Source organism: Melanerpes formicivorus, unplaced genomic scaffold (genome assembly GCF_026170545.1).
Source record: "Melanerpes formicivorus ecotype bairdi unplaced genomic scaffold, bMelFor1.0.p_v2 SCAF_26, whole genome shotgun sequence".
NCBI classification, from domain to species: domain Eukaryota; kingdom Metazoa; phylum Chordata; class Aves; order Piciformes; family Picidae; genus Melanerpes; species Melanerpes formicivorus.
The window spans coordinates 11,175,102-11,192,115 of NW_027142378.1; the positions used below are offsets into that span (position 1 = coordinate 11,175,102).

A 17,014-nucleotide genomic window follows, 5' to 3' on the forward strand; every position below is an offset into this window, starting at 1 on the left:
TCCACATAAAGCTCTGACTGCAATAGATGTGCTTGTCCCAAATGCTTTGGTTTCAAACAAATCACCATTTCCCATCCCCCCCCCCCGTGAAAAAACCACTGAGGGAGCGTTGTGCTTTTTCCACCTCACGCCACGCAACCAAATTGTTAAGGATCTTCACACTCGGAAGTATTTTAATCCCTCACCATATGAAATGTTTCCTCTTTAAAACAAAGTGGGCTGGTAAGAAGAAGGCAGTGGAATATTAATGTGAGTATAAAACAGTTGAGAAATATTAGCTAACAGAGGGTAATTACAATTATCACATGCCCAAATGTTAGGTAATTAGAGGTAATGTGAAAGCATTGTCTCCAAAGCTAGTATAGTAAAACACAAGTTCCTTTTCAAGCAAACTTTTGGTGTTCTCCTTGGTCTTCACAGACTCACAGAACTGTCCAGGTTGGAAAGTTAAACTGATAAGCCAGCATGCCCAAGCCCACCACTAACCTATGGCACTAAGCATCTTTAGGTCTTTTGTTAAACAGCTCCAGAAGTGGCAACTCAAGCACTCAACCTCTTCCAGTGCCTGACCACTCTTCCAGTGCCTGACCACTCTTCCAGTGCCTGACCACTCTTCCAGTAAAGAAATTTCTTTCTTGCATCCAATCTGAACTTCCCATGGCATGACTTCAGACCATTTTCTCCCTAGTATCAGGTGATAGAAGGAGGAGAGACCAACCCCCACCTCACTACAACCTCTTTTCAGGTGGTTGTAGAGAACAATGAGTTCTCCTTCTCCTATAGCAAGAGACCCCAAACTGAAGGCAGTATTCAAGATGCAGCCTCACAAGGAACAAATACGGGGGGGGGGGGAGGGGAACTCACTCCCCCCAGTCCTTCTGTCTACAGTATTTCTGCTACAAGCCCAGAGACTGTATGCCTTCTTGGCCACCTGGGCACACACTGGCTCATGTTCAGCCAGCTGTCAACCAAAACTGGTAGCTTGCCATACCCACAGGAAAGTATTGCAGCCGTGACATAGGCTGAGCACTGACAGTCTGGTTTACAAGGCAGAGCAATTAAGAGTTGTGATTCCCATTCCTATCTCACTTGTTATGTCTACAAAACCATGGTAGCTCTCCCTTTCTGAAGGGAAATGTCAGATACCTCCTGCTTTGACAGTTAATGTCAGAGCAAGCTCTGCCAGCTGCAGCTCTTTCCTTCCCATTTGTTATTTTTAAGGCAGGAGAAGTGCAGCTCAGCTTTGGGAGAAACATCCTTAAAGAGCTGGGAAATAAAATAATGCTGAGGCACTTCTCCACAGAAAGCAATCAAGAATTCAGAAGATAAAATGAAACCACACAAAACCCCCAACCCAACAAACAAAAAGCCCCACAACCCCCAAACCAACCAAACAACAAAACCACCCCCCCAAATAAACCAAAATACTTCCTTATATTGAAATACTGTAAAAATATTACATACTGTATTCTAATTGCAGGAATATAGCAGCAGTATGCTGACTATAGCTGTGAAAGTACTTCAGAATGTTCAGTGCTCCATAAAACAGAGACAGCTGTAGCAAAATCATCATTAGGAAGGTGTGTAAAGGGAAGAAAAAGGTTCTTATTTCTTTCCCAGGCACCTTAAGCTATGATTGGTGTGGAAAGATTAACTTCTACTTGTTTTGTGTGGCACTCCAATTAACTTGGGAGTCTGAAGTACCAGCTTGCTTAGTCTGGGTCTCATTTCTCTGGATGCTGAGTGTCCACAGCATCCACAAATGGGGTAAGCAAAAATAAATCCAGGGTGAAGCAGCATATCTAATGAATCAGGTATGTGCTAAGTAGTGCATGTCTCATTCACAACAATCAAAGAGAGAAGGATCAGAGCGATGCACTTTCCTACTTCTACACAACAGAAATCCTGAGGAGTAAATCAAGGACAGATATGGACAGTTTGGGTGTCACCCATTCTGGTTTGGGTTTTGCATAGCACAGATCATACAACCCATACCTGAGCCTTTCTTTACTGTACCAGCACTTGTGCATACTTCCTTCCTTCCAAACACACAGACCATGTTTTCACTGGCCACATGCTACATAGATACATTTTTTGCTGGGATGTGTGTTTTATTAGCAGGGAAAAACACCACCCTAATCACCCTGAAGAACACCCTGACTAGAGAGTACTGAATTTCAGATGGCACTCACTTGTGGCAGAAATCAGTTCTGCAGGCATGGTGCAGTCTCCAAAGAAAGGCTTGCTTTTGTACCAGTGGTGTTTGTAACTGGCTGAAGAGCAATCATGGAATCATACAACAGCTTGAATTGGAAAGCACCACAAAGACCATCTAATATCAGCCCTCCCCCTAGACCAGGTTGGTCAAAGCCTTATCCAGCCTGCTCTTAAACATTTCCACAGATGAGATGTCCACAGCTTCTCTGGGCCACTCATTCCAATGTCTCACCACCCTCATCATAAAGAGCTCCTTCGTATTGCCCAGTCTAAGTCTACGCTGCTCTGCTCTCAGACCATTGCCCCTTGTCCTGTCACCGCAGGCCCCTATGAAAAGATGCACTGTGCCTGAGGAATGAAGCGGTCAGCACCATGACCACAGCATTAACCAGGTTGGAAAAGACCTTTGAGATCATTAAGTGCAACCTAATCATCCTTCAGGTAATGGTTTAGGTGTTCAGAGCTGGATGACTGATGATTTCAAAGATGATAACCTAAAATACTCTGCAGTTGATAACTTAAAGGACTCTCAGTAGCTTATACAGCAAAATCCTGAGCTAGCTGCTATTTTCTTAACTCTGGTGGCTTCATGCCCAGATGTATTTTGGTGCTGCTGGGAGGTGACAAAGGCAAGCATTACCAAGTCCTTTCAAGTCTCAGCTAAACCACAAGCCCTCAGAACTGAATTATTATGATTTAATTCCAGTATATGATAGCACTTAAGTCATGGGATTGGTGTTACAGCTATGAATAATGCAAGTTTATTTAAAGGAATGGAAGTAGAGCAGATTATTTAAAAAGACACTGACTGCTGGGGCTGAAGAGGGTTTTTTTCCCCAAATGTCTTCATCTGTGAGCAGAGCTGCTACCAGAGCACAAGGAAACACTAGTTTTGTTATGTATTATGAATGACAGACAAGTTGCTGTTTATCAACATGGGAGTCAATCTCCTACCCCATAAGAAGCAGTAGGAGATGCTGCTGCAGGCATCATGACCAGGCAACCTGCTATAAATAAGTAACCACATATTTATAAACTACACTGCAGATTGACTCATTTAGCTGGGCATCTTCCACCCAAGATAGCTGCCACTCCATGAGCTAAACTACTGTCTCTTCTTCTTTAGATCAGCCTTTCATCACCTGCTAGATGCTTCTGGTAAAAGTGATGAGAAGTGTGGTAGGAGGCATTGGAGCAAAGTACTCTGCAAGCCCATCTCAGTTGCCTACTGTCCTGGTGTTTTTAGGGTGAAGGTAAATAGTTCCTGTGGTTACATGAGTATGGTGTATGCTCTGAGAAAGAGCTGGTTCTTGCTGGATTCTGCCAGCAAAAGACCTGCCTGGAGAGGTCTCTTTCCAGGGACCTTCATGAACTTCTCTATAGGAAGCACTCACTGCTCAAGAACACCTCCTGACTATCATAGCAGGGAGCAGCTCTGAGGAGAGGTTAGAAGAACAAAAACCATTGCTTTCCCTCCAGTAGTGTTAGCCACAGGTGACAGCCCTCGTTCTTGCCAATGATCAACCCATAGCAGCTCACAGGGCTGCAGTTTTCTGTCAGAGGGCTAGAGAGCAACTTCTGGTTTCTTCACCATATCACCAAAGAACTAATCTGTACTGGTGCCTGCTGTTATTCTTCCTCAGGTGCAAGACTCTATACTTGTCCTTATGGAACTTCCTAAGGTTCTCCTTCCCCCAGCTCTCCAGCCTGTGCTGATCTCTTTGGGTGGCAGCACAGCCTGACAGGGTGTCAGCCACCCCTCCCAGTTTGGTAACATCAACAAACTTGCTGAGGGTACACTCAGTCCCCTCATCCAGCCTGTTGATGAAGATACTGAACAAAGCTGTATTCAGTATTGATCCCTGGGGAACACCACTGGTCACAGGCCTCCAACTGGACACTGCACTGCCAACCACAGATCTCTGAACACCATCAAGCCAGTCACCAATCGACCTCACAGTCCAACCACCTAACCCACTTTTGAGTTTACCCATGAGAATGTTACAGGAGCCATTATCTAAAACCTTGCTGAAATTAACCTCATCCAATTGATGCGCCTCGTACAATTAGCTCTGGCCCATCAGTCTAACCTGTAAAGCTTCCCTACCCTCCAGCAGATCAACACAGCCACCCAGTTTGGGGTCATCTGCACTCAATCCCCTCCTCCAGATCACTGATGAAGATATAAAAGAAAACAGGCCCCAGTACTGAACCCTGGGGAACACCACTAGTGACCAGATGCCAGCCAGATTCAACTCCATTCACTACTATGGGCCTGGCTAGCCAGACAGCAAAAGCTCTTTTTCTGAAGGCCATGGCCTTTGAACAGGAAAGCCACCTTCTATATACAAGCTGACCATTTACCAAGCTCTTTTATTCATTCCTGATATTTGAGTTCATAATGATTTTAGTTTTGCAATTATGTAGCTTTCCAATACAGCCATGTTTAGCATGTTGGCTTGTCAACCTCAATCCCACTGCTTCGTTTCAGGACACTCCTGACACACCATGTATCAACTGATTCTAATCAACTGCCTCATTTCATTTTGAAATGTCTTATTTCTTAGTCATTCTGGGAAAGATCTTTCATGAAAGCAGCATAGGTCAAGGGGAGCTGAAATATGATTTTTTCCACTCCATAATTCACATGATTAATTGAAAAGGTTAAAAAATTCCATTCTTGCAACTGATTCTTTAGTGGAGGTTGCCGTGTTTTTTTCTGATGAAATTACCTAATCTGTCTTCCTCTGAGCAATACACTATTTCTGATGCCTAAAATAAAACACCCCTTTCTCAAGGTTTATTTGATGGCTGTGTTGGAATTTCATTAACAGCTTATCAACTGATCCCTTCACAGAGTTTCCCACCTGAAATATGAATTGGATACTTTCTTGCTAAGACCTCTGCCTGGCTGGAACAGACCCTTCGGTACATACTAAGTCTGTGTCCTCACATAATGCAAATACCAGATGTGAGCTCCAGTTGTGCCTTTGGTGGCATGACACTGAGGCAAAAGCTAAATCCAGATAGAGGGAACAAAATGTGGGCACTGAGCTTTCAGAAGCACAGGGGAGAATTCAGTGGAGGTAAGAGAATTCTACTGAAATAACTTTGAGCTGAAGCATACGTTTAATGGAGAGGAAAATCCTCACCAACCGGAGATTCATGTGCTTAAAACAAGTGTAGACAGTGCCAGTGCATGACAAATAGTCCTGACAGCTAGGAACTGAGAACACTGCTGAGAGCAAAACACACTGATTTTGATCAGTCTACATTTTTACATCTGAAAACCTGCATGCAGTAAAGATACCAACGGATTACAAGGCTACAACGACTCTGAGTGCTTTGGATGGAGTCATTGCAAGTGCCAAGGTGAAGCAGCTGAAGTGACTGGTGATACCGTCCCTGAGCAGCTTCATCTCTTTTACAGCTCATCATTCCTCACCATTATGTTATTCTTGTGGCTGTACTTGCAGCTGGCTCTTGTCGAGGTCAGCTCACAGTAGTAAAGTCATGCTAGTGCCAGGTCAGAGGCACAAAGGTCAATACCTGTATTACCAAGTATCTACAGCTTCAGGGGAACCACAGCAAAGAACTTTTCCAAAAGTTAGAAAAGAAAAAAAAGAATACAAGTAGTTAATGCAGTGTGCTGCAGTTCTGAGAGAAGAGAAAATAAAACCAGTTAGATGCCTCACTGAACCTCAGTACTTGTAACAGTACTGTGGCTCTAGCCCTGTGGTCTCATGGCTAGCTCTGTTGCTAGTGAAGAGGCTGGTGCTGCCCTGCCTCTGCCTCTGGTACCACTTGCTTCCTTCCCAGCCACCCATTCTCTTTTCCACCCACTTGATGTTTGTGGTAGCAGGCCCAGTGGAGTCCTTGGTGAGCTCAGCCCCACCTGGGTCACATTGAGGCAAGGGAGAAAAGTGGCTCTGTTGGGAGCATTGAGTGTGCTGGTTTGAAATACTTCCTGTATTCAGTTATATAAGGAGAGAGATCATGTAGGAGGAATAAAAATAATAAGCTGTTAGGATGATTTGCTGAAACTAGTCTTCACCTCAGCTCCCACAGAAACACAGAAATAAAAGTCCAATTTCCTCCACAGACAGAGATCATCAAGGGCAGAGAAATTACAGAATGAAAAGAAACATTTCTATTGGGTGTCAGCAAAAGTGATGCTAAAAAAAGACTGAACTTATGGCCACAAGGCTGTAAGAGCATAGCTGAAAAGCTGAAGAGCTTCCTCCTCCTCTAGACAACAGGTATGTCCGAGAACTTTCAATTCAATAGATGAGAAAGTAGCTGCTTGTAATGTTGTAAAATTCTATTTCCAGACTATCCACAAGAGCTGTTCAGGGCTTCTAAATCAAGGCACATCAACTGCTCACATCTTAGGACAAGCTTAACATTTACATCCACGTGCACCCATGCATGTAAAAATACCATGCATTATTTTCTCTTGAAAGAGATACAGTAATTGGATTGATCAAAGTAAGGAATAAAGAGCAACAGATATCAGACCACTTCTGGTGATGGTGGGAGTGCTAAAGCACAGGACCAGGCTGCTCAGAAAGGTTGTGGAGCCTCCTTCTTTAGAGACTTGGAAAACCCTCCTGGATGTACTCCTGCATGACCTGTTCTGGGTGATCCTTCTTTGGCAGAGGAGTTGGACTCAATCTCAGACATCCCTTGTAAGCTCTACCCTTCTATGACTGTGATTAGCTGCTGAATGGCAGGGCAGCAGGGCTGCTCTCCTTCGCAGCTTCAGAACAATTAACCATGTGGCCAAACTGCTTTATCACCTTCCTGGCAAACAACAGAAGTACCAGAGCAAACTTGAAACCTACAAACCTTCCACCCAAACAGCATTGCCCCTGGACCATTCTATGAGGACTAGAAGTCATACATGAATTTCTCCTCCATATCTTGATTAATCTGTCTGGAGTCATAAGCTTTTGCCAGTCATCCTTAGCTGATTAACAGTTAGGCAAAGCATCCCTATCAAACTGGAGCACTCATGCTGCATTACCATTGTGACACTGTCGCTGTAGGGGGTGACAGACAAAGTGACAAACATGCACTTGTGGTAAGCAGAGTACAAAGACCAAGATTATGCCAGCAAGCAAGACCTATTTGTGTGTATGTGATGTTAGTGTGGCTGTGTCTGATTGCTTAACAAACTTTCCTCAAGATTCTTACTGGTTAGTGATGGCATTGCTGTGCTTACTTGCTGAGCTAGCCCAGCTGTCCTCTCCTCTGGCTCCTCTATCTCAATCTTGCAGTTTCTCATCCTCAAACACACTACACATTCAGTCCAGGGCCTTTCCAGACACTCAAGGGTACATGGCAATGTATTCATCTACAAACAGACAACAATACTTTCTCATGGATATACAGTGATGTTTGTGAGGTCAGTCTCTTTCTGGCCCATCAAAGGGTCTGCAGATTCATTGCAGTTTCCCACATGACACCACTATCATGGATGTTACTACCTTAGCTGCTTTGGGAGAGACTGGGAGGTTGCTCCATGAGAGAAGAGGGAGGTGATTTTGAAGAGTTCTGCATTGGATCAGACAGAACATGGCCACAGCACTACTTAATTCAGGAATATCCCAGCTATGTTCATGTGACAGGCAGTAGTCTCTCATTACAGAATCACAGCACTGAAAGAGACATCTGAGACCATCAAGTCTAACCCTCGCCTATAGGTCACAATCCCACCACTACTGCTAAGCACCTACCACTGAAGCCCATCTCTAGGACTCAACATGCCTGCTCAGTTCATATAGTTACCCTTTTCTTTCATGGTTATCTACCAGGATCAAAGACTGTGATCTTAGAGTAATGTTGTTTTGGCAGGGAAAGATGAAGGCAGGGGCTGAAAGCAGAATATTTTTGGTCAAAGTTGCAAGGTCCTCCAACTTTTCTGATGAATTCTGAGCTTTCCTCCTGTTGTAATTTTAATGTTTCTGAAGGAATCCATTCAAATGCCTTACATGGGCAGCTTTATTGCCATAGCATTCATTTTAAAACACAAACATATCCCTCAAAAGCCTTCTGAGAAAGGCTTATCTGCAGAATTCTCAGCAAAATGCTTGATTCCAGTGAATATTTCAGGCTTCTGATTGGTAGTGAAAGATAAAAGCATTCCACTCCTCTTCCATCATAAATCACACTTACTGCCACCTGGAACAGCCTCATATTTCTGCAGTAGGAATTTCTTCAGCAGTTCTGCATGTAGCACATGGCATTGCAGAGTTCATCCTGAGCTGAAAGAGAAAGCCCTTGGTGCTGCCCTCTGTCACTCTAAAGGCTTCTCCAGAGCTTTTACTGGGGAATATTATTTTCCCTTGAAACATATCAAGATAAGCAATACAGCAAATCATTGCTTGCAGCTTCAGCTGAGACATTTCAGCAGTGCCAGCTCATGGTCCATTCCCTATTCCACCCACACAGCAGCTTTCTGGTGATAACCCTTCCCACATCTACCCATCTTCACCCAATTACACGTATTTAGGACGAGCACACAAGGATCAAGAAGTTCCCAGTCCCTCCCGTGGGCACATCGAAGCTGCTGCCTGCTTTTGAAAGATGCAGAACAGTATGGTGCCTGCTGGTTATACTGCACTCCCAGAAGGGTTTGGGACTTGACTTTACACTGGAGGTGGTGGGACTTCACATGACAAATGTTTCCCAGCAGGAAGGTAGCAGGAATGCAGAAAAACCTGCTGCAGTCCTGAGGGCTAAAAAAGAGCTCCAGGACTTGTCCCTGGAGCATTTGAAGTCTCACTCACCTTAGTGGTATCAAACCTTTAGTGACAAAACTAACCAAGAGAGAAGATCTGCAGCCAGGAGCAACAATGTTCTGGTGCTTGTCCAGCTGATTTGCAAACTTCCCTTCCACCTCCAATCTGTTCTTCAGGGAGTGGGAAGTAAAATACACATACTGAAAGGGGGTTGTGCCCTCCCAACTTTCTCCCTTTCTACTGACTGCTGATGTCTCCAACACTGTCTTGAAATTACCTTCTTCTGAAAGATGATATGCTTTTCAAATAGCACCCTTTCATTCCACAGAGATGCAGATATGTTGGGGGTGGAGAATGATTGTAAATAATAGAAATGTTCTGAAAGAAACGGCAGAGCTTTGTCTGGATTCTGCATTAAACTTGCACTTCACGTTTTCTGCAACCAACCTGCCACTGGCCTGGCTGCAAAACCAGTGGCAGGGAAGGGCAAGTTATTTGACACGAGCTAAACACTGTGTTTTTCCTTGTGTGATACTTTGTCACCTCCCTTCATGATATTAAATCTTCTCTGAAGGTGCTCTGGTGAATCTGCTTGCAAGCAGATGAGGAGAGGATGCCCAGAGCAGTCCAAAGGAGGGATCTGCGAACAGGTTTGCAAGTGCTAAGAGAGGGATGAGATCATCTCCTCCATTATGCAGAGGAATCCAGAGTGCAACACCAAAGCTACTCTGGTATCCCTCACCTCTCACCAGTTTCTGGGAAGGCACTGAGTTTTAGCTGAACCTCCTGTGAGTGCAGGGCACTTCTGTCCACTTGCAGAAGACATGCTCCATAAATACAGCAGCATGCCAGCACTTCACAACAGCTCTAGTCCTTTGACATACAGACAACACAAACCAGATCTGAATACCACAGAATTGTCACATGTAAGACACATGCCAACCACAGCTTTCTAACAGCTTAGGGAAGAGCATTTTGAGGGCATTCTGGTAGCAGTAGAAAACACATGATGTAAACACAAACAGAGCCACTTCCTATTTGACAGCCCTACAGATGACTGCAGGCTCCTCTACCTGAAGCAAAAAGCTCTCACTTCGGTGAAGAAGGGATGAGCACAGCTTGAACTCAAAGTCAGCTACATCACTAGTGCCCATCCAGGTCAGAGAAAACACCCAGACTATCAGCTGCCTTAGGTGGGCAGACATTTCTAGACCACTTTGATTAGCACCCAAGCACCCAAGCAGCCATTTCTAAAGAGATGTATTTGTGCAACACAAACCTCAACTACCCACTTGGAACACACAATTTGTGCACAAAGCCAACATAAATTAAAAATTGAGAGATTCTTCTGGCAGTGGCACATTAAGAAGGCAGCCAACAGGCATGCTCAGTGCTGGCAGATGAGTAACTTGTTTGTTGCATCTGCTTTGTTTTGGGAACTTGACACTGGGAACTGGACTCTACCAACTGGACTGTAACTAGCAGTATCTTCTCCATTCCCCTTTCCTCATCCACAGTGGTCCACCCTGCTTGGTCAACACAAATCTCCAGAGGTCCCACACCTCACTCCTGTTTGCTTTGCTTTGCAGGGATGATGTGGGGCTGTCCAACCTGGCTCTTCCTGGGTATAGGTCATCAATGCAGATCAAGCCTGCAGGGCTGGGTCTCCTGCACCAGTGTAAGGCAGGGCATTGGCAATCGCCATGAAGAACAGCCTGCCCAGCCTCAGAGCTGACTGCAGCATCACAGGGAAAGTGACTCCACCGTGAAGTACAAGGGCTTCTCTAGTTCTTGCTGCATATCCCCACATCACTGCCCAAGCAAGACCTCTGTCACACAGGAGATTTTCCCCTGCTGCTGATCTCAGCATGCTGCACAATCTGACTTTGGAGCAGGTTTGCTCAGCAGCTCATCAACTTCAGTTACAATCTACATAGGCTAGTCCCACTGCTGAGACAAACTCCTTCTCCCCCTCTTTTTAAATGGGGTGTGAAACCAATGACTTCCTCCCTTCTCTCCTTATTCATGTTTTTACATCCTCTTCACAACTCCTGTTTCAGGCAGTCAGGTTTTCTGAGCACATCTCATGGCCAGGTAATTCCAAACAAGGTACTGCTTCAGCTGAATGCAATTTAGATGAGTAGATTTTCTCCCTCTGCTCTCAGACTAATGCAGCAGCACAGGGCCCAGCTTCTCTCCTGGGAAAGTTCACTGCTAGTTACACCACATCACTTTTGCACATGATACACAAGGATGGCTTTGAAGTCCATCTCAGAAATCTCTTTTACACATTCTATCTTCCTCTCTCCCCACTGCCTTCCTAAGCAATAGCAATTGCAGTAGCTTTGGGATATGGCTTTAAAATTGTTTCACATCTCTTGAATGGAAAGTGGTAACATGGAAAGAAATCACATCATAGTAATAAAGCTTCTTCCTCTTTTGTTAGAGAGTGGTAGAGTTTGGAAGGGACCTCTGGAGGCCATCTAGTCCACCCCCCTGCCAGAGCAGCATCACCTAGGGCAGGCCACACAGGTGGCCTTCATAAGTCTCTAGAGAAGGAGTCTCCACAACCTCTCTGGGCATCGTGGTCCAGCTCTGGCACCCTCAACAATAAAGAAGCTTTTCTCATGTTGGGGTGGAACTTCAGGCAGTTGTCCACAATTGGTTTGAGATTCAAAACCAAATGAATGGCAGCTTCAGAGAACCAGACAGAAAATTGGCATGTTCCCAACATGGGTTCAAACCAGGTGCCCTGAGTTTGGGATTTGTCAGGAGATCTACCCACAGATGCCCCAGCTTTAGAAGCTCCTCCAACAGCCCTGTGCTCAGGTGGGATGGATGGCTAGTCAAACAGCTCTGCCACACCCTCCTGTTTCAGGGGCTGACTCTTCTAGGATAAAGAATGTGAACAGAATCATGTGAAGCATATGGAGAGCTGAAAGCAGGGCTCCTGGCTGTCATCAAAATACACATTAACACTGCACACCACAGTGGCTGTGATAATAATGCTACAGCAGCAAAGAGACAATGCTGATGCACACAGCATGTAAGGGAGTGGTCAGTTCATGTGCAGACCATAATTAAAACCCCTTCATGCAAATACATGAACTCCAAATCATCAGTGAGAGTGTGTGTATGTGTGTTCAAAGCAGAGCCTAGCATGAGGCAGCACCCAGAAAGGGAAATAAAGAGGGGTAAATGTGGCATGCTCTGGCTTTGCTTCACTGCTTTCCTCATTCTCAGTAATTAAAGCAATTCTGAGTGCTAGGCTGATACCTGGGTGACTGTCTTCCCTCATACCTTCCTCTGCCTCTCCTACTTATTGACAAGGTATAAAACACCTCAGGCTGCTCCTTGATTTATTGCAGACCAAAACATTCCCTTCTCACTAATTAGAGCACAAGCTAAAACTGCCTTCCTCTTGAAAACTGTCTTCCTCCTCAACTGCCAGCAAAGCTGGCTGGAAAAGCTCCTGCTGTCCCCCAAGTATGTGTTCACCAGTCAGCTGCTGCTGAAAGTTTCTGTGCTCTGAACCATTTTGTAAATGGTAACAATTAGTTCAAATCCCATTGTGGCTCCTTAATGGTGATGCTAATGGGTGTTGGCAGATTCAGTCAGAGAAAAAACCAAATGTATTCAGATTAAAAGCAGAAGTCTTCCAGACCTCATGAGAGGTGTTTGTTCCTGTGCAGTTTCAAGAGATTTTGTCTGCTGAAAAGGAGCAAGCTCATGGCATAGCAGTTATGGACTGCATTAGGTCTGACAGTGCACATCTGATTTTGTTATGAGAGTGGTTACAACTATTTGCAATTAGAGAAAGTTTTGTCCAGCTGCCTTGCATCTTATTTCAACCTGCCAAGGTTTCCTACCCAGACTTGCCACTGCTTAGCATTTACCAGCAGTTAACTATGCCTAGGGCTCAGGGGAATCAGAACTCGGTTTGGGGTATCAAAGCACTTGGCAGTCAGTATAGCTAGGGGTCAGCAATCCACACAAAGCAACAGAGATTTGTAGTGTTGTAGAGAGCAGACAGAAGCTCTTTTACCCCTCCCCAAAGGAGCAAAAGAAAACTCTCCCCACAGGATTGGCAAGAATTGAACATTTAAATGGAAGTACTCTTCACAACCATATAAAACAGTAAAAAAACCATACACAAAATTCACATTCAGCCCAGCCTGGACTTTACCAAGACCTGCCTATGCCAACGTTGTCCAACAGCCTCCCCCCACACCAGGCCCAAAACAACAGCTCCCAGTGCCCCCCTCCCAGCCCCTACTACCCAAAGGATGCAGTAAAAAACAAAAGAAATTATCCAGGCCACTCAAGGGCAAAAGTCTCAGCCTCCCTGAAACGCCAGAGAGAGAGCAGCTTGGCACGCTGGGAGAGGAGAGAGGGAACAGGGGAAGAATAGCCAGGGCTGTCCATTTCCAAAGGGGGGATGCAGGAATGATGGGATGAAATAACCAGAGATTACATTTCTCCAGTGCCCACTTCCTGGGCTCTCCTAGTCCCTGGGGGAATTTCCTTTTCTGGGGCTCCTAAACCCATCACACCTAGGTGTTCATCAATGCAAAAACAAGAGCACAAAAGCAGCTGCTTAGAAATGAGAAGATCCAAGACTAGATGACCTCAGAGGTCCTTCCAAAGCCTATCCTTCTGTGACTGGCTGTGCCTCTGCAGCAGCAGGCAATGAGCTGCAGGATTGGTAAACACCAAGGATAGGTGCACAACTCAAAGAAAGCAGCTTAGAAATTCTGACTGATAAGGAGCACTTCCACATCCTCTTCAGAGCCATCAAAAACACTACATCAATAAGCCACCCCTGAAGCATCTACCCACCTATGTATTGGGAAAAAACATTGCCTATATTTAGCCCATATCTGGGTCTGAACTTCAGCAGTTGTTCTGTCACCCAGTGATCCCTCCCCAGCAGGGAGAGGGGAACCAGGAAAAGGAGAGAAAACCCAGGGGTAAAAACAAAAATGGATTTAATAAAGCAGCCAAATGAACACCAAGCTCAAAACAAGAGAGCTGAAGTTATACTCAACTCAGCAGAAGTGCAGCAGCCTCAATAGCCAGGGTCAGTCCTCACAAGCAGGAGACACACAAAGTGAACCACAAAATCCCCCCTTTTATACTGACTGTGATACTCATGGTCTGGGACACCCCTGCAGCCAGCTACATTCCGCTGTGCTGGCTGGCTCAGAGCTGCTAATGACTTGCAGCCCATAGCTGGCCTGGGAGTCTGTCCCAACAAAGCAACACTATTGAAAGGTTTGCTCAGCTAATTATTTCATGACACTGTAGAATTGCATAGACCCTAAGGTGTTGTGTTTCATCCATTTCATACTGAAAGAATACTTAAGCACACAGAACATTTACAAACCTTCTCTTTCTCTCCCCATTAGCAATGGCTTGTTAAAAGCTGTGGTATCACAGAATGGTAGAGGCTGGAATGGACCTCTGGAGAATGAGTCCAACCCCCCCCTGCCAAAGCAGGATCACCTAGAGCAGGCCACACAGGAACACATCCAGGTGGGATTTGAAAGTCCCCAGAGAAGGAGACTCCACAACCTCTCAGGGCAGCCTGCTCCAGTGCTCCAGCACCCTCACAGGAAAGGTGATTTTCCTCATGTTGAGGTGGAGCTTCTTGTGTTCCACTTTGTGTCAGTTGCCTCTCATCCTAACACTGGGCACCACTGAAAACGGACTGGCTCTTTCTTAATGACACCTACCCTTCAGGTATTTCTGACCTCAGTGCCAGGCAAGACCATGGAACAGGTCATCTTGAGTGCAATCACACAGCACCTACAGGATGGCCAAGGGATCAGTTCAGATTTTTAAGCCTGGAAAGCATTGATTAGTGAAAGAGACAAGGGTGTTCCTGGCACAAGCAGAAATCCTTCTCCAGCTTACATTTTTCAGATTCATAGATATTCAAGGGCAGCAGGGAGAATGAGGCCAACTGGTTGGAAAAATGATGCTATTTATTCTGGGGAAATACAAACCAAACCAACTCACCAAAGCAGAAAAATGAGTTGCTGCATCAGCAGGAATTGGGCATCATTAGAAAACTTTTTCTGCAGAGGTAAAGTAAAAGCAGCTGCAGGTCATCCTGACTGTGCCCAGTGCTAGTCTGCACCAGGACAGGTAGCTCAGTCTGGCTGTGCCCTTATCCCAGGATTTGTAAATCACAGGTAGGAGGCCTGTAGCTCCTGGTGTTCCCCAGGGACCAGTACTGGGTCCAGTTGTGTTCAACATCTTCAGCAATGATCTGGATGAAGGGAGAGTGTACCCTCAGCAAGCTGGCTGATGATACCAAACTGGGGAGACTGGCTGATACATCAGAAGGCCGTGCTGCTATTCAGAGAGGCCTGGACAGCCTGGAGTGCTAGGTGGAGAGGAACCTAATGAAATTGAACAAGGACAAGTGTGGAGTCTGCACCTGGGCAAGAACAGCCCCCTGCACCAGTATAGGTTATAGTGACCTGTTGGAAAGCAGCTCCACAAAGAAGGACCTTGGAGTCCTGTTGGGCAGCAAGTTACCCACGGGACAGCAATGTGCCCTTGTGATCAAGAAGACAAATGGTCTCCTAGGGTGTATAAGTAAAAGTGTGTCCAGCAGGTTGAGAGGTGTTCTCCTGCCCCTCTACTCTGCCCTAGTGAGACCACATCTGGCTGTGTTCCTGTGTGACCTGCCCTAGGTGATCCTACTCTGGCAGGGGGGTGAGACTAGAAAATCTCAAGAGGTCCCTTCCAATCTTTACCATTCTGTGATCACATAGCCCAGGGGTCTGCCACCTCCAAACATGCAGTGAGGCCACTGTGATTTAAACCCACAGACTGCAGTACTCTCAGGGTGACACAAACCTCAAGACCACAAGGCTACATGGGCTTTCCTGTGTATTTTCCCTACAGCTGGCACTTTCCCTACAGCACAATAAATGGAGATTGTTTTTCCTGCATGCAAGAGAGGGTTCAATAACAGAAATCTCATCAGCAAGCTGAGGAAGCAGCTGGACCCCGCTCTCAGACTGGAGCTCCCACAGATACTCAGGTACCCTGGAGCAGATAATGATGCCACCAAGCATACACCTGGGTAAAATCACAGAGAGATTGTCTCCTGGCACTGTCTCTACCACTTACAATACTGCTGAGAACCTAAACAGTTGAGAAACAAATGGATTGTGTGAAACTGGAAAGGAAGGCAGGTTTCACTGTCCTGAATTATGGGATGGATAAGCAGCCACAAAATAGAATTGTCTGCAGCTGCTGTGGGAGCTTGTCAGATTGCTCCCTCTCTTCCAAAATATATGGCTCAGGCCCTGCTCATATCAGAGGGATCACCACAAATGCCAAATGTATTTCTATCATTCTGCATTAAAAGGCACTTTTTGCTGCTTCTTTTAATTCTCTGTGATTTGCAATTAGCAGAAAGTAGATTTTCCTGTTGTGGCATCACACAGGTCCTTTGGTCCAGCTCGGGGAGTGACAACACCGTGCAATATGTCAAACTAGAAATACCAGACCCTAATCTACTCTTACAGCCCTCACACTCAGCAGAAGAAAACTGCCCGTCCTTCCTTCTCCATGGAGAAGTCTTGCCTGTGATCTTATGAAGATGCTCAGGAGAACCATGATAATATCAATTGCATAATAATGATGCAAATACATCTTGCAGGGAGAACTGCAAAGGCTTTACTCAGGACATTTCCCACCAAGCCATCCTGCCTTTCTTACACAAGGATGCTGGATTGCACAAGGCAAGGGAGTCACCAAGGTTCTGAAAATCCTCTAGCAACCTTGTTCTCAGAATCACACAACCACAGAATGGCTCATGACTTCATGAGCTCACCTCTCAAGCCTATCAAGGTCCCTCTGGATGGACCTCTCCTGCATTTACTTTCAACAGCTGTGGGTGTGATGTATCCTGAAACTCTGTTGTTCATTGTTAAAAAGAAAAGAAAAGAATCAGCCATTTGCCACCAGCTGAATCACAAAGCTGAGACCACAGAAGGCCCTTAGTTCCCTCTTTTGCTGATACACAGTCTGGG

General features: G+C 45.5%; 1 long non-coding RNA gene across 1 annotated transcript in view; it reads right to left on the minus strand.

Annotated features, from left to right (window-relative positions):
• The window catches only part of LOC137448802 (uncharacterized), a 92,083-nt gene that overhangs the window by 30,628 nt on the left and 44,441 nt on the right, over positions 1–17,014 (minus strand). The gene's annotated exons all lie outside the window — the stretch shown is intronic.